The sequence below is a fragment of the Emydura macquarii genome, unplaced genomic scaffold, assembly GCF_026122565.2.
Source record: "Emydura macquarii macquarii isolate MOO-44397 ecotype Brisbane River unplaced genomic scaffold, CSIRO-AGI_Emac_v2 contig_2768, whole genome shotgun sequence".
NCBI classification, from domain to species: Eukaryota; Metazoa; Chordata; order Testudines; family Chelidae; genus Emydura; species Emydura macquarii.
The window spans coordinates 25,607,022-25,630,738 of NW_027132905.1; the positions used below are offsets into that span (position 1 = coordinate 25,607,022).

At 41.0% G+C, this 23,717-nt stretch overlaps 1 long non-coding RNA gene across 1 annotated transcript in view; it reads left to right on the forward strand.

The window, feature by feature from the left end:
- The window catches only part of LOC137165467 (uncharacterized), a 104,423-nt gene that overhangs the window by 75,814 nt on the left and 4,892 nt on the right, over positions 1-23,717 (forward strand). The gene's annotated exons all lie outside the window — the stretch shown is intronic.

Genomic DNA, 23,717 nt, shown 5'->3' on the forward strand with positions numbered 1-23,717 from the left:
TAGAATAGCTACGCATAAACTGGCTTTATTCGCAGCCTAACGCATCAGGTCATGGCAATAATGGGCCTAGCTAAGCAGTTCACATAATATTGCAAATGTGTTTTCTTCTACCGGATGTCTTTCCCCTGTGCCAATAGTGAAGGATTAGCATCACCTCTCACCTTAGACTTGATAATGCTCTGAACACTTCCATGTCCCCAAAACAGAAACTGAAGAGTGGAAGATATTACAGTTTTAGGGTGGCCAGAAATCCTGATATTAGGGGCTTGTCTTTTATATGAAATTATACTTTTTTTTTCATGATTAAAGGGGGGTATCCTGATTTTTCTCACTGGCTATCTGGTCACCCTAGGCAGTTTCCAGATACTTTCAATGACTGGCCTAGGACTTGCTTGCCTCTTGAAAACGCTTTCCCAAGGGAAGAGGTATGAAGGCAAACCCACAGCAGACAAGGTACCCAGAAATAATCCAGCTCTTAAACGTGTGACCAGCAGTACAGTAGTAGTAGTATTTGTGCTGAGGGAGTGCCCAACAGCCCTGGGAACTGGGGTCCAATTTTGTGCAAACACAGAGGAAAACAGGAGCCCTTGGGGTTTACCGTCCACAAAAGCAAGTGTTCAGGTTGATTATGGATAAGTCTTGTTAATTCCAGATTTAGGCTTATACAATGTTTGGGTATTTATAGGAGGACACTTATGGGAAAGTTGTTGTGTATGCATTTGATACCCTGGGCTTCCCCTTCCTCAATCCTTTGTATGTGATGGTTTTTGGTAATGGGATAGGGCTAATTTCGAGGGCTAAGGGATGTCTCTGGAGGCAGGTTCCTGTTTATTTGGCAGGCTTCATCCTGGTGACTAATTGATAAATGCTTTGGAACTTTTCAGGTGAGAAGCCAGATAAAGCATGATTCTTGTGAAATGAGACAATAATTCAAAAAGAGCAACATTCTCTGGTCTGAGCACTACAAATCCTCAAATCCTTTCTTTAAATAAGGCTTTACGGCTCTAGAACAAGATGCTGCTCTCAGATCAGCCGTAAATCAAAGTCACCATTGCATAGGTGTCATTCAGAGCAGAATTTGACCCATTGTTTTTGTCCCTTAGCAATAGTTTGAGATTATTTCTGTCAAAGACTGCGCACTTCCAGTGGAAATACAACAAACCCTGACTTGTCTCTGTGCCGTGTATTTTAAAGTACAAGTGCAATCTCCTCGGAGTCTAATTACTTGATGGGAATTTGGTTTTAGATGACTTGCCTAATCCAACCATGACTGTATTGAAACTGATTGACACAAGGAGGGTGAGCTCCCAGTTTTCACTGTGATGGGATAAACCTTTTGGGGGCAGATGTGTTTAGAAACCTTGGATTCCTTCAACTCTGTCTCCCAAGGATCTCCTTCTAAGGCAAATTATTTCTGTTTGGGTGGGCTGTGGGTACAGGAGGAAGGTCTTACTTAGGTGGAGTTCAGGTTATGAGCCATTTAACTGCATTGATTTAGCAATTATACATTCATCTCACTTACCTGATTCCCTCACCTGTTGGTCTTTCCATGGAAGAGACTAGGTGACAAATTCAGAGAGTAGACTAAGGACCTGATCCAGAGTCATCGGATTGAATAGAAAGATTCACATTGAGTTCAATTGACTTTGGAGCGGGCCCTAAGCGAGTATTGTTAACTCTATTTAAAAGTGCCGAATGGGCTGGAAGAAAGAGTAAATTGTCACTTGCTTTCATGTGTCCAGTGGTTAATGAACTCCTTCTGCCAAACGGGTCGGGTGGAGTGGTGTTTGTGGGAAGGAGTTACAAGGAGCTCATTGTAGGAGATAGAGAGAAGGAGAATGAGCTGCATGATCCCCTTCGCCCAAGGATTTGGGGTGCATGTGTTTAGTTGGAGAAGGCAAAGGGACAAAGCCACTGAGATTATTATGCTGATCAGAATCAGCTAGACATACAGTGGGAATATAGAGAGATCAGGGCAGCTTGTGGGATAAAGGGAGCCTGTGAGACTATTGGTTTCCATTCACTGCTGTCTCTTCTTGGAGAGGATGAGATTGCTTTAAATGGTATTTTTAAATTGTAAAGGCGCCAACTGATGGAGAGCAGCATTACATTGTAGGCAGAGAAATATCACTGGCTAGGAAGTCTGATGAGAAACTGATAATCCTGGTGATTTAGAGGTGAGCAATTTCATCCTAACTAGTAAATTTAAAAATAAATTAAATTGTGAAGAAATAGTAAACAAGCTAAAGATTTGTGAGTAGAACCAAGACCAAATCAAATCATACTTTCAGGAATTGCTGCTGTTTGCAAGGTTAGTTACATTCCTGTCTTCGTCACTTCCAACCTCTTGTTTTAGAAAGAGCTTAGAGGCACAAAGGGAAAAGCTGAATATTAAAGGTGAAAAAAAGATACCCATAATAGAGCAATTGCTGAGTTCCATTTCCTCAGGCTCCCCATTGTTCATCCAGTCCCAATAGTTACTATTCGTAAAGCACGTTGGAGATGTAAATTGCTATCCAAATGCTAAATTCTATTATCCATCTAACTAATGGTAAATTACCTCCCTGATTTTCAAGCAATCAAAGTCTGAGACGATTTGACCTACAATAGTTCTCTCTCTCATTTTCAGAGTCCTGTTCATTAGACCAATATTGTGCATGAATTATAATAGGTTTGAATAATGAGCTCAGTATATATATACCTAGCTTCCATCACACATACTGTACTCATCAGAGTTTCAAAAACCAAATTGTTGAGAACAAGGCTTAGATAATGCAATGTATATAGTCCCTGAATTAGTTAGTTAGTTCTGAAATGCAGCATGTCACATATTCTCCAAGATCCTGCTTGCAGAGAAAGCAAATCGCTGAGAATATTGCTAGGCAAAGATCAGGCAACCCTGAACTCTGCAGGGAGAGGGAAGCTTGCAACTCAGTGCCCTCTCCACATAAACAATGTTCTTCATTACATTCTCTTTCCCTTCCGAGTTCTGCGTTATGGACAGAGGACAAACATCTAAAGATAAGAGGAGCATGTCTTGATCCAGCTAGTGCTTAAGAGGACTTTAAATGACTACTCTTGCTGTTTATGTTTCAATAGCACTTTGATGCTCCAACCAAGATCAGGGCCCATTTGGCTAGCTGCTGCACAAACACAGTAAGAAATAGCTCCGCCAGGCAGGGACTTAGTGGCTAAAAAAACTAGCCAGACGAAGGAAGGATATATTGTTACTCTCATTTTACAAATGAGGACCGAGTTCTGGTCCACGGCTGTGGAATGAGTTTTCAAAGGAGCAAAGGACCATTGCAAGCCACACCACCGTGCACTTCAAGTGCAAGGCGCATTTCTCTGACGTCGCCCTTCTCTAATGTAAAGATGTAGCAAAGAGTTGTCTTTATTGATGTCCTATCAATAAAGTTCTATTTATTTGTCAGTAAAAGTATGGCAAACCTTTTCTGTTCCTTAGAACAGTGGTTCTTATATGGGCCATGACTTCTACTGGTTGCTGGCAGTTATTCGTGGGCTGCCCTTTTCTGTCTTTTGTCTCTTTCAGAAGTGAATTTGCTCAGTTACTTGCCCATTAGAATCCAGAAAAGGATTAGACATTTATATGGAGAACAAGATCATGCACAATCTCATTAGCAGGGATCATAGAAATCCGTTTGCCCTGGAAAAACATGGAATTTACGTTTTTACAGAGACTTTTTCGTTTTTACATTTTGTGAAAAAAATAAAAACATATATTAACTATTAACTAAATTTTACTGAAAGCACTAGTGTCATTTATTCAATGTACGCAACCTCCTATGCTTGTGGCTGATTTTTGAATACGCCTTAAATTTACAGTGGAACCCTGTTTATCCGATCTGCTTGGGACTGGGACCAGATCGGATAATCAAAAATTCAGATAATCAGGAGAATTGGCAAAGAGTTTTCTATCCCTTATTTTAAGATGGCGAGGGGCCCCTGGGTGATCAGCCCCAGGTGGTGGAGACTTGAGTGGTCAGCCCTAGATGGGGTTGACAGCCAGAGCCCCAGCCACTGTCAGCCCAGAGGGCTGGCAGTTTCATTTAATATGGAAAGCTGGATAATAGATGCTTGGATGGGGTTCTACTGTATATCAATAAAACGCTGTGTTCAACTGATACCTATATATATATATATATATATACTGTGGCTAGAGAAACTAAAGTTCAGTGTTTGATTTTAATTTAGTTTCTCTAAAGTTCAGTGTTTGATTTTAATCACAGAAAAATGTGGATTTGTAGGGGGGAGTTAATTGGAGAATTTTGAGGTTTTCGTCATGTAAAATAGGATCCCTGCTCACTAGATAGGACAGAAAATTACAAGTGCTATAAACCCTTGTGTTTCAAAGTATAAATCAGCCATTAGTTGCCTGGGATTAGGATGAAACCTCCCATACTAGCAGTTTATTACATAATTATCCTCTCTGGGAGTTTTACAGCTTTTTATGAAGAATCTACTGTTGGTCCTCATCAGAGAGGACCACAGACTACATGGACTATTGGTCACATCCAGTAAGCCAATTCCTGTGCCCCTCCTCAGACTCCAGGACCATCCAATAAGCTATTGCATTTGCTACAGTGGCTCCTTTTGCAGCAGCACCGCACCCAAAACCTTCTTTGAAGCTCCATTCAAGCAAATGTAAAGGATTTTGGGGTGCACCCCTGGATCATTTGGAAATGACTGAGGGTATTATAGTATTAAAAGAGGGAGAACATGGGTCTGAGAGCAAAGACAACTTTGTAGTCAAATGTGCTTTAGCCACCTCTGAGAGGAAAAATTAAAGCGCATTATAAAGTAAAAAAAGTGATCCTGAGAGGGCAAAGAGATGCAATGGGGAAGGGTTAAAATTAGAGGTAGAAGAACAATAGTAGCATACAATAGATATTTGGAACTCTGTTATCAGAAACCAGTCCAAGGGACATATAATAGTAAACATAGGAGCAACAATTGGACTGGTTAACTAAACCAAAACACTAGCTGTCTTCTTGTCGTGAGAAGCTCTATGCTCAGTTCACTGGCATTGTCCTAGTTCTCAGTTTTGGTATAAGAAAGGAACGGGCTGCAGTTGGGCTCTTCTTCTTTGGGGCAAGCAGGTCTCACAGTTGTAGAGACTACGTCAGTATGCTGGGTGTGCTTGTTTTAGTCTGGTAGCATTCAGATAAGGCTGCAGGCATATCTAATTATTTGAGTCTGACCCAGGGAGGGGCTAAGCTGAAATCAATGGGAGGTGGGGGTCTCTGTCCATCCCTGCACATTGCATGATCAGGCCCTTGAGGTCAATGGAAATTAAGGGTGCTCAGCACTTTGCAAGACCAGTCCTTTAGTAACCACCCAACCTCCAGGGCCTTCGGCGCATCCTCGGTCTGTGGTTTTTGAATAACATGCAGTGCATCCAGATTGGTGCGGAAAGGACAGGAATGGCAATACCTGCTTCATTCCTTGCTATGCTTCAAATTCTGGATTGCTGTTTAGTTTTCTGGTCCTTCCCACATCGCCACCTGGATGAAATGGAGGAATCACGTGCTCCAGAACATCAAATAATTTATCTCCACCCATTAAATAGCTTGATGATCCAGTTCATCACTGTTTGTTTATTTCTCAAACACAAAGGGCCAGATTCTCCTCTGTGCAAGCTGCTGTAATTCCATCGACATTACACCAGCTGGGAATGTAGCTCACAGTGTAGTGGGATTTTAGCATAGTTACCAGGGTAGCTTTTCCCCTGCATCAGGCAGGCTGTCACGGGCAATGGCCTCGGGTGTTATTGGGATGTTAAACGAAGGGCCCCCGAGTTGCCGTGCAGAGAGGACTACCTAATGAAGGGTGAGTCCTGTGTAGTGTGACTGACTCCCCTTGCTCAGTTCGCCGTGGTCCTGACAATGTTACAGTGACCAATGGTTTTCAGCCCTTCAATCAGTACCAATACTCAATGTCTCTATTACAATCCGAGTCTTTATTTAATTCACAATTCCGATGAAGATATAAGAGATAGAAAGGAAAATAAATCCTGAGCAATTCAGGATGTAAGTGATAGGAATGTGTGCCTAAACTGTCGCAAGTCCTCCGATAGTACCTCAGTACCCCAATCGTGGCTCCAAGCGAGACCGCTACAATAGCTGGTCCTCTGTTACCTCACTTGCCGTGTTCAACAGCAATCAGTAACAGTTCCTAACTATACTTCTCGTGCCTTAGGCCTGCTATGCCTGCTTCCTGCACATAGCCGCAGCCTCACGGTAACTCTTAACCGTGTCCTCAGGATGTTTCAGTCTCACCCAGTCTCTGAGCGAAAGACTTTTCCCCTGGAAGCAATCTTAACCTAATCTTCTGTTACTTGTCTAAAGGTATCAGAGGTTCCCTACTTCCACGAACGGCTATGCCACTCGGCAAAGAGCCCTTTGGTCAGGAAGGCCACTCCTACTAGGCCCAATACCTAATCACCGTACTCAGTCGCAATATACTTACTCAATCTTTGATTCTGTCTCAATCTACTCTGCTCTGTTCTGCTCTGCTTCAAGCTGTTTCTCTTCTGGGCGAAGTCCAGAAGTCAAGGGGTCGAGAAGGGGGATGTGTTGACTATCAGCCTCTGCTGTGCTGATTACATCCGAGCACACCACACTCCTGACCCATTGGACTCTGTCTTTTATCTGATGCGGACCTTAGTCCAGCTTGGTGTTACTGGTTGGTTAGAATTTTGGTTTAATTAGACTGGCACTTGATGGTTGGAACCAACAATTGGCTTCCGTTGGTGCATTTAGCATATTGGTTTGGTGATAGGCTGCTCATCTGGCTTATTTTGCTAGTCTAAATAAACTGGTAATATTTGCTTAATTTCCCCCTATTTATGCGAATTATATCCTGTATACAAAATCGAAACTTAACTCTATCCAAGGAAACAAAACTTATCTGAAGACGCGCGCTGAGAGGGTGACACTCACACATCTCTCATCTGTTATACTCAGCCGCAACACATTCTATTATTCTACTCAACAAGCAGCCATTTGCCTGCATGTGAGCCGGGCACACAGCGCCGGGCCTCACACAGGCTATCCTAAAGCTAGCTCACCCAGCCCCGGGAGGGTCTCTTCAGTATGAGGGGCATGCCCAGGGTGGGGAGAATAGCAATGGGAAAGTGGTGGCCGGGGTGCCCTATATACAAACAATCCCTACTAACAGACCTTTGAGTGTAGGATGTTAGACCAGCTGCTGGGCTGCCCTGATTTGTGCCAGGGGACTGCCATGAACAAAGCAGTCCATATACTGGGAGAGCACAAGAATGGCTTAAAATACCTTTGCACACCATCCTTGGCTGGCCAAGTCCCCCTCCTCATCCTCAGCTGCAGTTCAGAAGCTGGTCTGCTGTTTATACTTTGGATCTCTCTGTTAAGGCTTTTGAATTAAAATCCACACTGAGTGGACACATGCTCAGGATATCTTGGAAGGGGTAACGATCCTTGTTAAATTGAATACAAGGAGGCAGAACCAATTCTAAAGGATTTTGAACATGTAAGTGGCTTCCGATAGGCGGAGTTAAAATGACATCATTCACCTAAATTTAACTCACCTTCATTCACCAAAGAATTCTCAAAAAGAAAAATATGCCAAGAAAAATGAATTAGGTTTTCTGTTGCTGGAAGTTTATGAACAGCTGCCATAATATACTGTAAGCCTGCTAATGAGGATGAAATGCAGTGCTATCGAGGCCTTGACATTAAAGGGGAAAAACAAATGATCCTGCAAGTCTGCTGGTGTTGTGAACAAATTATCTGTATTCAAAAGAAAGCACAGAGCAAACATTAAACTTTAATGGAGTAATCTCAGGGGGGAGGTTATTTTCATGCAGCTGAACATTTTTCTTATTAACATAACACATGGTCACTTTTGCAACACACATAATATGCTATTCATCATTCAGTTGCTTTCTGTAAAAGGTTAAGCATGTTGGAAGAGTAGTCAAGTCAACCAGGTGTACTGGAGAGAGGAACGGCTCAAGGTTATGAACCACTTAAGTCCCATTTAAGGCCACAAATGATATTTCTGAAGATTCAGAAAATAAAAAGCAGAATTAATGTTTTGTGTTAGCAGCTCATGATTGGGAATCTCAAAGTTCTCCAGCTATATTTTGAATTAAGCATCACAACCCCCTGTGAGCTAAGGAGGAATGCTCATCCTCATTTTACACGCAGGGAAAGTTGAAAGGATTAGGCCCAAAATTTCAAACTTGGCTGCCTCAAGTTAGGCACCACAGTCCACAGCTAGAAGCTCAGCTGTTCTGAAGTCAGTGGACGCTGTGTATGCTCAGCCCTCTGAAGATCAGGTCATTGCCAGTAGTTGCCTCGCTGTGGCTTTGAAAATCTTGGCCCAAGAGCTTAGCCAGATCACACAGGGAATGGATTGGGACTCTGCCACAAGCTCTGAGCAAGGGGCACAAGGGTGTGGTGCTGTTCCAGGAGCACATCAGGACCAAGCTGTGACCACGCCACAACATGGCCCCTGGGTTCTCCTCTTATTCTAGGGAGAAGTAATCTGAGCCAGCCCCTTACCTGGTGCAGGTTACGGCCATTTCTGCCCTGGATTAGCCATGTTTCTGGCCCAGTGGGGGACAGAGTTGAGGCGTCACCTTCTCCTTGTCTCTGCCCATCTACTCCCTGCCCATCAACATGAGAGGGTGAGTAGTGGGCTCATGAGCCTGGCTCCCCTTCACACGATGCCTTGCCACACAAAGGAGTTCAGTTGGTCACAGATAAGTAGTAAGCGGAAAAAGGAATCAGCAAGTCTGCTGCTCTAGCCAGTGGGGCTAGAAGCCAGCATCACTCCATCATATAAATTGAGGGTCTGGCCCAAGATAACGACCCTCTAAAAGCCAAATGTTTGTGGCTGTGAAGTTTGTTCTAAAAATATTCTTTTGCTCATCCTATTAGTCTTGTCTATTTTCTTCCAGATTTGAAAGTGTTTTATAAAAAGCTAGAGTGTGTGAGCTGTTACTTTGCACTTGATCAGCAAACCTAGCCCTTTCATCTCCTTCTCCTAATTCCTGTGAGTAACAAGCTTCTGAATCCTGGATGTTGAATCCACATCTTGCCCCCCTCCCCCCGTCCTCACTTTCTCTGCAGTCATATCTGCTCTTGCTTTATTACTATTCAAATAAACCCAACTATGCACACTGGGAGTGCACTTTCAATGCTGGATTCATGCTTCCCTCTATTTCTCTCCATGAGCACTTGTGGTTTTTTGAACATGTGTTTCAAAGTGCTGATTGCAGTCTTTTAATGCTGATTTCATCCTTCCCTGCTCACCTCCATCACTGACATTCATGCATGCAGCGCAGTTTGTCCTCAAAAATCACAAACCATACGTACACAGGATGGGCATCAGACCAGAAGACCAGGCTGAACTCTTGAGTTCTAGTCCTAACTTATTATGTGACCTTGGGCAAGTCACTCAGGCTCTCTCTGCCTTGGATTAGTCATCTATGAGATGGTTATAATACCACCTCTATCACTGGGGTGTTAGAGTCATAGGGATGGATTCTGCAAGGAGTTCAATATCATAATCACCTACTCAGAGGGGTCTTCAAATCTGGAAGCTACTAAACTATTAAGAGGCCTGAGAACCTTGTAGGATCTGGTTCCTAATTAATTAAATGTGCTATATGAGTGCTGAACACTTCACTGTTATTCATTATGCAACATATAATATATATTCATTGCTGAAACAGGCTATCACATTTGTGGCTTTCCTGCATTATGTCTGACAACTACAGCTGGTAAGTAAATTTTTGTCAAAACCATTTTCTATCAAAACATGCTATTGCAGAGAAACTGAATTATTTCACAAAATTGTATCAATTTGACGACATTTTGCTTAGTAAAAATTGGGGAAAATAGTTAAAATCTTGTTTTTACATATTTGGTATGAAAAGTTTCAATCTTTTACTTTTAGATAACTTTGTTTTTCCAAACTTATTTTATATAAACAAAAATAAAAATAATAGAAAGGGTTGAAATCAAAATGAAACATTTTGAATTTATTAAATGAAATGATTTGATTGACCTGAAGTGAACTTTTTTCTGAACTCCCTTTTGCAAAAAATGTGGATGATTGTCTTTTTCTTCATGAGGCAAGGATGAAAATAATTTCCAAAATCCATTTTCTGGTCAGCTCTACTGGTAATGTTTAGCAAGAGTTTCATTTTGTGTAATGAAAAAGACCCACAAGGGGTGGGATTTGCAAATGTGCCTAAAGTTCCAGTTTCTGGAGTCAAGTGATTTCAGTCTCAACTTTATTTTTATGAGGGTTTTTTTATTGATTTTTCATAAAGAAACAGGCAGTGAAAAGACAAAAAGGGAAATGACTTACAGCTTGTATGTTTCCAAATACCTTTCACTTCATTGGCTCACTAATAGAATTATGGAATAATGCATTTTTACAATTTTCAAAGCTGAAAGACAAGACAATACAAAACCAGACAATACTACATAGACATAACTTGTTGGGGTGGCAGTCATAAAATAGGAGAAGACACACTTGAATAAGGAGAGGAGAGGATCAAATTTCTAACCCTCAAGGATGAAAAGAAAAGCACAAAGGTGGCTTAGCCTCCAATTCGGCAAATCGCTTAAACACATGTATAAAATTAAGCACCTGATTAATTACTGTGTTGAATAGGGGCCACCTTTGCACAAACCTCTCCTAGGCTGCACTGAAGACTCTTTAGCTACAGCTGAGGATCCATTGCAGTGCGTGTGCTCTGGGTTAAGCCTTTACTTAAGTGCCGAGTGATTTCTTGGTGTCTGACATAGGGAGATGTTTTCCTTGCAGGCCTTCTGTATGAGAAATGAGACTCTAAAAATTGAAAATGCCAAGCAATTGATTGTCTCTCCATAGTTGGTATTGTATTGCTCACTTTTAGCTATGTCATTAAATGAAACCATTGAAAGCTGTGGAACATTTTATAACATCATTGTTCATTTGATGGAGGTATACATTCAGAACACTGTGAAAACAAACTATTAACAACAGCCGTAGATTTCAATATACCCAGTCCTACAGCTATTCTTTCATAGAGAAGTTACACACACTTTGATTCACTTTCTATTTTAATTGCACAGAAAAATCAATTGTGTTGGGCCAGATCTTTTAGCTGGAATAAATCAAAGTAGCTCTCTCAATGAAACTTAGGCTTTGTCTACCTACAAAATGTAACTACATAGTTAAATCGGTGAAACGTTTTTGGGTAACTAACAAAACCTTAGTTGTTCCATCAATGGGGTGAGGCTCATTTAGACCAGATGAGAATCTGGTCCGTTGTATGACTATCTATTTAACATGAATGACAATGGAGTTTATAGCATGTAACAGGAGCCTCATGCTTGGAGGAATGTCACAAGGAGGGATTCCCTCACCCTGGATTCTTACTGCAAACAGTCCTATGCACACCAGTGGCAAGTTCAACACCAAATTCTTTATTTCCAGTGTGCTTTATAAATGTTTGTTCCACACAGCATATGGCTTTTCCCAAGTCTCTGCCAACTACAAAGGCACAGGACATGAGGAGGAAGGAACGAGATCTTACCTCTCTGAGATCAAGGGCTTCTCTGGCCCTTTCTTCCAGCCTTTCTCCTCTCCTGTATCTTCCTACCTCTCTCTTAACCATCCTCAGCTGATTAGCTGAAGCTCTTTGCTGATTGGTCAATCACCTGGTACATAATCAATTATCTCCTCACTTTGGCTCACATGGGGATGTCACAGAGTGGTGAGCCTTAGGCTACTTACACTCTGTCACAAGACACAATATTAAAAATGGGAGCAGAAAGGAAGCTCTCATAGGCAGTGGTCTATAAGCATGCATTCTTTTAATGATCAGATACTTCATTTATACTCCAAGGCAAATGTAATGTGTGCTTTGAAAGAGTTTCAGGCTGTTATGTTATAAAGTTAAGTTAACAGAAAGGAAGAGTTTGCAACATGTACTGGCTTTAAAAAGAGCATTAAAAATTTACCTACTGTTTCTAGAACATAGTCCTGCAGAAAGGTCAGCATAGTCTTGACTTTTAAAGCATGGATTATTTGCCAGTTTCAAAATGAGGTCTGTTAGGGCTTGTCTACACTTGAAATGCTACCGTGGTACAGCTGCAGCTGTGCCGCTGTAACACTTGAGTGTAAACACTACCTCCCAAGGAGGGGGTAGCTAGTTCAAAGGAGCAATTCTTCCATTGACCTAGTACTGTCTACACAGGGGGGTTAGGTAGTCTTAGCTACATTGCTCAGGGGTGTGGATTTTTCACACCCCTGAGTGAAGTATCTGGGTCAACCTACATTTTTAATGTAGACGAGGGCTTAGTCTGTAGAAAAGTGGTATAAGTCACATTGCTTACGCTGTATAAAATTCGATTGGACAAACCACTAATCCAGTCCAGTTCTGTCCATCCTGCACTGGCAGTGGGATGCACTAGAGGACTTTCCTATCTCTAATTTCTTGATTCTCCAGGATACTAAAATGGTTCTCCAGGTCATTAGATCAAATGTGGCCTATGTCAGTAATAGCAAAAAGAAATTACAGAAAGGTGTCTGGTTGCATGGCCTTATGTGATTTTTGCTGGGTGGGTCTCAGTTAACTTGCTAGTTCTCAGGCGTCCATATGACATTTTTTGTAGCACACTGACATTTTTTGTAGTGAAGGGTGTGATTGCCCCTTTCCAAGTTTATACTCCAGTCTCATAGATGGTATTTTGAAAGTCTGTTTATGATTGCTACCAATTCCGGCACCTACCTGGCTTCAAAACTATATAAATGAACATGAACATAAGTGAATGGTTGAAGGGAAAATAATGTTTACATTTGATAATTATGGATCCAGTGTTTCAAGATGCTGGGAATGTAAAACAACATTTTTGATGGAAACATTGTAACATAGCATGTGAAGTAAACATAGTAGCCATGTAAAGTAGTCATAATAAATTTTGCAGGCATTATAGTGGTTATTGCAGTTAGATATGGTATCTGGAGCACTGAATGGAGAGTATTTAATGGCACCCACTGCATGTGTACTGCTTCCCTTTTCTGGATGGAAGATGACCTACTCAAGTGAATGTCATCCTGTATGGGAGGTGGTCTACAAAGAGGATATAATTTGCCGCTACTATTAGCAGTTAAAGGCAATGGTCATTTAGTGCAAGAGGCAGAAGCCTGAATTTTTGGAGCAGAAAAGATGATCATGTCATAAGTGAATGGACGAGGGGCGCCTGCATGGTGTCAGGTTGTATACAGCCAAGGATTCATTGCAACAAAATATCCCATTTAAAAGGCTGCCTCTGCTACAGCTCTCTAGTATCTTGTAACAAAGACAAAATAATACAGTGAAGAACTTGCAAGTGCAAATTGCAAAATGAAATTAGATTTGCAAAAAATTAAAATGGGTAAATGAGTTTCCTCATCAAATGTACTGATTCCTAATTATACTCCCAGCAAGAGGGTAACAAGTTAGATCCAGCTGGTGTTTTTAGGTAATGAAAATTACTAGACCAAGTTTCTGTGGAAAGAACTCAGAAAGTGGGAAATTAAAATGACGTCATAAAAGTTACTTTATACTTCATGTACAATATTGGAAGAAGAATGTTTGCGCCTTAATAAACACCTCTTCCTCTGCGTGACCTTACAATGACACTGACTGAACTCAGCATGTTCTGGCCAGTCCTCTCCAATGTCAGCGACTGTCCTTATGTAGTCAGATTAGAATGGATTCAATTCAGTCTTTTGGATTTCAGCACATTTTTTTATTGATAGCATATGCTGTAAATGAAAACACTTTACCGTGATCATCTTTTAGTGCATCTCAAGCCTTACATGCAACACCAGTTCTTCCACCTCTAATCCTATAGCTCCTTTTCCCCTTCATGGAATCATAGAAGATTAGAGTGGGCAGGGCCCTCAGGAGGTCATCTAGTCCAACCCCCTGCTCAAAGCAGGATCAACCCCAATTAAATCATCCCAGCCAGGGGTTTGTCAAGCCAGGCCTTAAAAATCTCTAAGGATGGAGATTCCACCATCTCCCTAGTAACCCATTCCAGTGCTTCACCACCCTCCTAGTGAAAAACTTTTTCCTAATATCCAACCTAGAACTCCCCCACTGCAACTTGAGACCACTGCTCCTTGTTCTGCCATCTGCCACCACTGAGAACAATCTAGTTCCATCCTCCCTGGAAACCTCTTTCAGGTAGTTGAAGGCCACTATCAAATCCCCCCTCACTCTACTCTTCTGCAGACTAAACAAGCCCAGTTCCCTCTATCTCTCCTCATAAGTCATGTGTTCCAGCCCCCTAATCATTTTTGTTGCCCTCTGCTGGACTCTCTCCAATTTGTCCATATCCTTCCTGTAGTGGGGGGCCAAAAACTGGACATAGTACTCCAAATGAGGCCTCACCAGTGCCTAATAGAGGGGAATAATCACTTCCTTTGATCTGCTGGCAGTGCTCCTACTAGTGCAGGCCAATATGCCATTATCCTTCTTGGCAACAAGGGCACACTGTTGACTCACATCCAGCTTCTTCTCCACTGTAACCCCCAGGTCCTTTTCTGCAGAACTGCTGCCTCGCCAGTCGGTCCCCCATCTGTAGCAGTTCATGGGATTCTTCCTTCCTAAGTGGAGGACTCTGCACTTGTCCTTGTTCAACCTCATCAGATTTCTTTTGGCCCAATCCTCCAATTTGTCCAGGTCACTCTGTATCCTATCCCTACCCTCCAGGGTATTTACCACTCTCCCTAGCTTAGTGTCATCTGCAAACTTGCTGCGGGTGCAATCCACTTCATCTGCCAGATTATTAATGAAGATGTTGAACAAAACTTCAAGTAAACTCCTTCCTCCCTCTCCCTTTCCTAAGATGTTAGTGGAAACTTATATTTGGGGCCTGATCCAACATACAGTGAAATCAGTGGAAAGACTCGTCATGGACTTGAATGGGTGTTAGAGCTGATGTTGCTTTTCCTCACCTCTATTATGCTCCATTTCTTTAGTTAGCTGTTCACACTTGTCATCTGATTAATAACACCCCTTAGTGGTGCTGAGTTGAGTTGTTTTTTGGTTTGATGCATATTTCATGCACTGGTTGCCCTAAATACTTTATATTGAAATTCCATTTGGTTTCAAATGGTTTAAAACTGAAAATGCTGAATAGAGCATAACCCTATGTCTTTTGACCTATGTTTCCTGATGCTCCATATTGCTGTTTTGTAGCAACTTGTACCAGATCCTGCAAAAGTGAATAGAAAGATTCCTGATGATTTCAGTCAGAGTTGGAAAGGGGTTTTGTAAATTTTGTTCTCCTTTTGCAAACAAATTGAGATTAAAGATTTAACAAAACAACCTAAAATGTTAATAATTTTAGTACTTGAGAATTTCAGGGATGTTTCTCCAAATTGTGTCACTTCCTGGACTCTGTGCTTTTGTTTGCCAAAGAAAGAGAAGAAAACGAACTGTTGCTTTTATTAATCGCAACATGAATTGAGAATGTTACCTGACGTTCTTTTCCAGGGAAATTTTAAATGTCTAAATGCATACCCACTTGTACAGATCATTTAAAAACATGTCAAAGAATAACATCACTAACCAGCACCACCTTTTCCTTTGCACTGAATAGCCCCCCAAAAGCACATAAAAATATTATTGTTGCTGCTGACCAGAAACTTAATCACACTGCTACTGAAGTTAGTTCCAAAACTCCGGTTGACTTCAGTGGTACAGGCCAAAGCCCCAGATGATCCGCCACACAGATTAAATATATAGGGCCAGCTCTTCAGTTGGTGTAAATTGCCGATTTGCACCAGCTGAGTAGCTGGCCCATAAGGCATTGCTTTAAAAAGGATAGTTTTGAACCATCTGCCAGAAATCAGGAAATCATTATATCCTTTTATCTTCCAGCAGTGACTACTTTATGATTGCATGGTAACAAACTTGATGCAACATAGAATAGTAATGTAAATCCTTAAATTACAAAGCAGTGTAGAGCGCCTGCATTACCAGGCTCTCATTTTTCTGTTCTAAATCAGTCCACCTTAAGAGATACAGAAAAAGTGTTCCTGGCAAGAGTTCTTGTTTTTGGAAGAAGCTACTAGAGGAATTAGGATCAAGCCAAACTGTGACTGTTTTCAGAGCATGATGCATGACCCACCCGTTTGCCAAAGCCTTCCGAGTAGAAAATGAAATCCAACATGGAGGAGCGAGGGTGGAAGTAAACTACAAGAAACTGGTTGAGGCCAAGTCTGATATGTGGATCTAAATTATTGCATTCAGTGCTTGGGTACTATGATGATGGACATGATAGCAATCGGTACTGTATATAGTCTTAGAACTGGGACAATCCTAAATTTGCTTCAATCCAGCATGTACAGATATGTGATGATTGCTATATGTATTGGTATTTCTTCTGCATGTTATCCATCACTCTTCCATCTTATTCTGTTTTTCATTTGTTTTAGACTGTCTCGAATATTAATTTTGAATTGTGGATATCCATTGATTTACCCTTTAACTATAGCTCCAATTCAGAAAAGAATTTAGGCATGTGCTTAACTTCAAGCACATGCTTAAATCCATCCTTACCCACCAAACCACTTAAGCATGTGCTCAAGTCTCACTCACTGACTTTAATGTGATTTAAGCACATGCTTACAGTTAACCATGTGCTTAAGTGCTTTGCTGAATCAGAATAAAGAAGGGCAGAATTGTATCTCACCAGTAATCCACACCATACTATACTAGTCCTAGTGGTTCAGCTGAAAGTAACCTTGTGAATTAAAGGCAGGATTCAATCCATTATGCAAGGAATAAAAGATTTAGTTAATCTGCTTTCTCTTTCTCGCCTGAAATTTTCCTGTACTGCAGCTTCAGTAGCTTTTGGCTCAAGACTTTTCTTTTAGGAGAGACAGGGTAGTGTGATTTTTATTGCCAGCACTTAGAACATTAGCCCTGACTTATTTAGATTTAGTAAACTCTTAACTGCTGGCACAGTTGTAGTCATTTCCACACTAGCTTAAATGCAGGCATAATGACCCAATCTAGGAGAGTCCACTTATCCCCAGTATCAAGTGGAAATTTTGTACCTCTATGAAATCTTCAGATATCTCTATAGTTCTATTAACTATTAACCATCAGCAAAACAGAGGTCAGCATCTTCAGTGTTCATTGCTTTCCAGTTTTCTGACACAGCACGTAAAGACAGGGTCAGTAGGAAATGCACCGATGCAGCTGCGTTGCTGCAGCGCTTTAATGAAGACATTACTACGCTGACAGGAGAGAGCTTCTCCCCACAAACCTGAGCGGTATAGTTAAACCGACTAGACCTGGCCTTAATTATGCTGGGAGGTGATTCAGACCCTGGCTTGCCCAGGATCAAGACAGCAGAATGAAAAAGGGGTTGGGAATCTGGACATCTGTGTTTTTATTTCAGGCTCTGGCACTGACAATGTATGATCTGGGCAAGTCACTTCGCCTCCCTACCTCTGTTTACCCATCTGTAATATTTACCTTGGCTCACTTAATATGTGCAAAGCATTTTGAGATACTTGGATACGTTATGCTATTGATAATGGTTCCAATTGTACATTTCTCATTGTCTTACTTAAAAAGGCAAAATTCCCCCTGATCTCACAATTGTAATATAGTAAGGTGTTAATAACAATGTTACAACTAGAGCAATGCATATGACAGAAATTATGTTTCATGAAGGATTTTGAGATTTTGGAATTTCTTTCTGTTTGGATTCTGAACGACATCAAGAAATCATAAATTCTCCACCAAAGAAAATTAAAAACAAAACACAATTTGGATTGGGATTGATCTAACCCTTTAGTCTTGAAAAAATAAGAATATTTTGGTTTGATTTTTGTCTTTTTGAAACAAAGTCATTTCAAAATGAAAAATCAAAATGTTTCATTTTGGACCACACGCCTATTGTCATCTCAAGCACCCCCTGTAAGTAGCACAAAGAGAAACAAAAGCAGATAAAATGCAGAACACAGGCTAGCATTCTGCGAGACAAACAGCCTGAAACAGCCATCCTCCAAAGGGGTCCCTTTCAGGGCCTGCTCTGCAACCTCAAGAGCTGGGGCCATTTCTCAAGTGCTGCATTTTGCAAATATCACAACAGGACCTTTCAACATTGTTTGGACTTTTTTTTCCTGGTTTTGCTCCTGAACGAAACTTCAGTGAAATCAACCAGATTTCACAAAGTATTTCAATATCAAGGGAACACATTTTCTGATGGAAAATAATTCTATCAAAGTTTTTCTGACCAGCTCTAATTATAGCTAATTTGCAATAACCTCTTAGAGCCTTCAGAGGGTTGAAAATAGCATTTCATATCCCTTCCAGTTTTTACCCTTTCCATCTGACCAACATACCTTGACAGTTGTATTTCTAACAAGCCCAGGTGCTTTGACTTCCTTATTATTGTATCTATTGGTCAGTAGGTCTGCTCAGTTCTGGGAAGTGGGACATGTTGGTTAACTCAATGGGAGCAGTGGAATTAATTGTTAATTAATCAATAGTGAGGTCTCAACAACTAACAATCCAAATAGCAATACAAGTGACCGTGTATCTTGGCTTTTTTCCCTGCCCTGAATTTGGATCTAATATTTCACAGATATAACGTTGCATTTCATGCTACCCACTAAGTAGAATTATATTGAGGTTTTACTGTATTTATAATGATAAAGCTTTTGTGCAGGATCAAGTGGTTTCCCACTGCCTTGTAAAGTCTCAACAACAGAAATCCAATTGTGTGTATTATTGATTTGACAACTACCTGCATTTCCAGGATGTATACTGATATAATATGTGCAAACTCTATTTCGGTTTGGAAGCTACACAAAGCAGCATTTTCCCAAGTCATACAATGATGCTGACATGTAATTCTTTTCTGGGTTGCTCATAATTAATATTTTAAACTTTAAATCCTCATGAAGAGTCTTGAGTTAAGATGATTTTTTTTCTCTCCTCTTGTGAACTGTGATGCCTACATAGCCTTCCTTTGAAGTCCTTTAGGATTACCCTCCATAATAGGGATTTGTTGATGTAAGTCAGTAAACTCAGCCAATTGTTTTATTAGCACTGGATGCTTATGAAATCTGGGCAGTGAAAATATTTCAGTTACTGAACACTGAAATTCAAGACAGAATGGATGTGAATAATTGATGGGACGGCATGCATACATTCAGCCACAGAGACTGCCCATTCCTAAACCCTCTTCAGCTATGAAGGATGAAGTATGTGTTCCTGAAAGTTTATGTCAAATGCAATTTATATGTTGAAGGAACAGCATTCATCCAGAAGGACTCTAAAGTGCTTCACCAGCTAACATACCTGCTGTGCACAAGAGAGCTGTAACTTACCAAGTAAAACTGGTCTTCTCTCCAGAACCTTTTCAAAGAGGAAGGAGGATACTGTAGTTAGAGGACTGGCTTGAGACCCAGGAGAACTGGCCTTAGGTCCTGACTTGGCCACTGATTTATTAGATGACCCTAGACAAGACGCAAAGGCCTTGTCTACACTTACATTTTTTCTCAATATAGCTATTTTGGTTAGGGGCATGGGTGCTGGTTTTCTTTCAATCCTCAGTGTAAATGCTGTTACACTGGTATAAAGAGTTTATTCTCCTTCTTGAACAGAATAAACTATACCCATATAAGCACCTTTTATAGTGGTATAACAGTGTCCAAACTTGGGGGGTGGGATTGCTGCTTTTGTACCAGTATAGTTAAAGTAGCAAATCTTTCAAGTGTACACAAGCCCTTGGTCTATTTTAGTGCAGACTCCCACTGAGCTCCATGTGTGCTGCAATAGTTAAAGCAGTGCAACTTTCTATTGTACACAGGCCTTTAAGAGTGGAATTCTTGTTCCGTTGAAGTCAATGGGAATTTTACAATTGGTCCAAATGTAGGCAGTATTTCACCCTTAATCTCGCTTTACTTCTCTTTTCCAATAATTCTTCCTTGCCTTACCTATTGAGGCTCCAATTCTGCAGGCTCATACACACAGGTAGAGCTCTGTTGACTTCAGTGGGACTCTGTGTCTGCATAAGGATCTGCCCCATGTAGGAGCCTGCAGGATTGGAGGCCTCGATTGTAAGCTCTTGGAAGCAGGGACAGTCTCTTACTGTGAATCTCCCCAGTAGCAAGGATGGGGCTCCTAGGTGCTATTATAGGGATAATAACAATAATAATAAACATGGAAACATTGAAATGGAAGATGCAGTTTCCTGCCTCTTACATTATTTAAAGTCATTTTGGAACAAAAAATGTTACATGAAGAACAGGAAGAACATGTATTTTTGGGGATTCTGGGCTAACTTACTAGCAGCAGATTATGTTCAATAAAAATACCAGTGGATTGATGCACATCACAGCCCCAAAGGTCAGTGTACTGCTCCTGTCAGAGGCATCTATAAAAGCACTCAAATAGCTAGAGTCGGCATTTAAAAAACAAAATATCATTTACCCCAGGTGAATGAATGGCTCCCCATATACAGGGGTATATGCCCATCCCTTGTCCACAACCAGATCACCAAATTCTAATACTATTAATATTATATCATGAAGTCATGTCTAGGATCAGTCTTAGGATTTTGGAGGCCAAGTTTCAAGGAAAGATTTTGGGGCCACTGACAAAGCATCAACATTATAAATACATTATAAACAAGCAGAAATCATATATAATCACAATGAGCTAGCAGCAGTGCAAAAATGCATCAAACACTCTTTACTAAGACAAGTTATTCCTTTTGCTCTCACCCACAGAGCTCATTGTGTCACAAAGCAGTACAGAACAGAGCTGGGCAACATTTTTTTACTGTAACTTTTTTGAGGCAAAAATAAAAATAGGAATGCAAATTCCACTCAATCAAACCAATTTGTGTCAATTTGGGCATTCTACACAAGCTCAAGCTGTAGTTCACAGCATCCTCCTGAAGTTTGCATGTTTTGACAAAAATCAATATTTAATTCAGCATGTTTGAACATGATTGACCATGAAAACTCTTAGAATCATTGACTCAGAGAAACCATAGGGTTAGAAGGCACTACAAGGGTCATCTAGTCTATCCCCCTGCCAAGCTGCATCTCTTCCCGTGAACCTTATCCTATGCTATGATGTTACTGTTAACTGTGTGCAAGGTGGAGTGAATAAAAATCCACCATGCAACCTGTCACACACAAAAGCTTATTGATTATCCAGTCAAATTTGTTTCAGCTGCAGCCAGGGTTCTATAGAAGTGCCCCAGGAATGCCCTATCCCTATTTCCTTTCCAACTGGCACCACCCACTTTTTTAGGGCTATTTTGATAAATATATACCACAACTTGTTATGGAAATGGAGTAGTAGTCTTGAACTCATTAATATCCCCGCTTCACTCGCAAGGGTCATGTTTCTCTGTTGTCCTTCACCTTCTATTGTCACTTACACCAGTATGTACCGCATGATTGCGACCCTGATTTAACAGTGTTTTCTGCCCACTTGACAGTGGGTTAAGTGACTACATAAAGTGCAGGGCAAAAGCGAACTGGTTCTACACACTTTAGACTAAGTTCTTGCCCCTTGGGGGAATAGAGTGCAGTCTTGGTTTATGCCAACCAAAGCCCTTCTGTAATATTATAGGCTGAATCACATCCAGTCAAAGTTCTTTTCAACAAAGTCTCATTTGGAGAAACTACAATAAGTCCAGCCGAGAGCTCTCCATGTATTTCTAACTGATTTTGTCCTTGCAATCTTAACTTTGTCTATTGAGCATCAATTCGCGTTTATTTTTTAAGCCCCAAAGTTTCACAAGCTGCATTGTTGGAAAAGAGCTGACATAGAAGGGAACAGCCTACAGAGACTGAAAATCCAAATGGGATGGCACAATGTCGGTACTTTTGTTTCCTGTAGATTGTTGGGTTTGGGGATTTTCTTTTACTTTCCCGAGTCAATGGCAGCTCTCATATTTTACCCCCGACTGATTCTTCCAGCTGGCCCGAAATTCTGGCTCTTGGATTAGGAGTAACATGAAGAGAAACTCCTACAGGCCCCTTCTAATTGGATTTTACAGCCAAAACTCTGATATTCTGGCATGTTTGCCAGACCACTTTTTACTGAGGAGTAGCTGTGGTCCAGTAAACTGAACAACAGGGTATAGGTTGAGAGACCCAGTTCTATTCCTGTCTTAATGTGTGACCTTTGGCAAGTCTCTGTGCCTTAGTTTTCCCACCAGTGAAAAAGAAACAGCACTATATACATGCAAAGTATTACTGTGAGGCTATGTATTCAAATGACTTGCTGAAAGCGTGATGGCCAAGGTTCAATATACACACTGTGAAGTACAGAGGTCAGGTAAACTACTTGACTTGGCACAGTTTTGTAGTGTACAACTGCAGTGCCTTATGGTTATTGACTGGCTGTGGATATTAAGAGGTTTCAAGGCTGGTGTGTGCCAAGGAAGGGGAAAGTCAGTGGTCAGCCTGTGACCTGTGGTTTGGGCACAACTTTATTTTTGGATTTGGTATTCTACAGGCCCAAAGCAACCATGATCTGGACTTTATGGCTGTTGGATTTTGAGAAGTGAGGTGGTTCTTCCTATTGATGGCTCCTAAACTGCAGCTGAGAGGGCTGGGGATGGGCCATTGGAAAATCTTTTTCCTCTCTCATTCTATTAAGATGAAAGGAAGAAGCAGTCTAGGCAGTGATTTGGTTCCTTCTGCCTCCCTGTGTGACTGGGAATGCAGTCTTGATTCCCTGAAAGCAACTGCCAGTTGCTGATGCAAACAGCGGCCTCAGGGCCAGCTGTGGATCCAAATTTAGAAGACAAAAAAACTGGAACAGAAGACGGACTCAGATGCTCTTTGTCTGACGTCATCAGAAGGCCAATTTGGGAAAATGGATGTATCTGTTAGGCAGCTGTTTGACAAATATCAGGGTTTTCAGCTAGAATTAGAAAGTACTAAAAGCCATGACGGGGCACACATGAAGGACAACGGGAATCACCAGAGGAAATCTGAGGGAAATATAATTTTAAAAAAATATTAAGCAAATACTACACGTTCATGAGGCTATCAAGAGAACTGAGCCTATTGAAGCGTGGCCAGCCATTTTGGAACATAAAGTAAATGAGAAAATTGATTTTTCCGCTCTCCCTCTGCTCACTCTAGTTATGTGAAACTAGTTATATGAAACTAGTTATATGAAACTATGGCACTGGCAGGATTGCTGTACTTTCTCTCACTGGCTGTTGACAATCTGTGTTATTTCATTGCCTCTCTGAGAAATCTCAACAGCTGTAATTGATTTTAAAAATAGAAATTGCAAAAATAGGATGAAAACAAAAACATAGCACCCAGTGCTTCCTCTGTACATCATGTTAATCACTGACTTCCACTCAGAAAGCAGCCAGCATCAGTGATGGCTATGACAATATACAGAGCAACGTGTGTGGATTAGATCCTATTTCTACAACCCATATAATTTATCAAGGGAGGAGATGGATTTTGCATCACTCAAAATTTTAAATCAAATAATATAATTATGCTCCATCAAGTCTGCAAATTATTGGGTGAAATTCTCTGGTCTGTGTTATGTAGGTGGTCAGACTAGGAGATTGCTGGAGTACCTTTTGGCCTTAAATCTATGCAAGCCTTTCCAGTGAAGTCAACACAGCTCCTCGTGTGAGTAA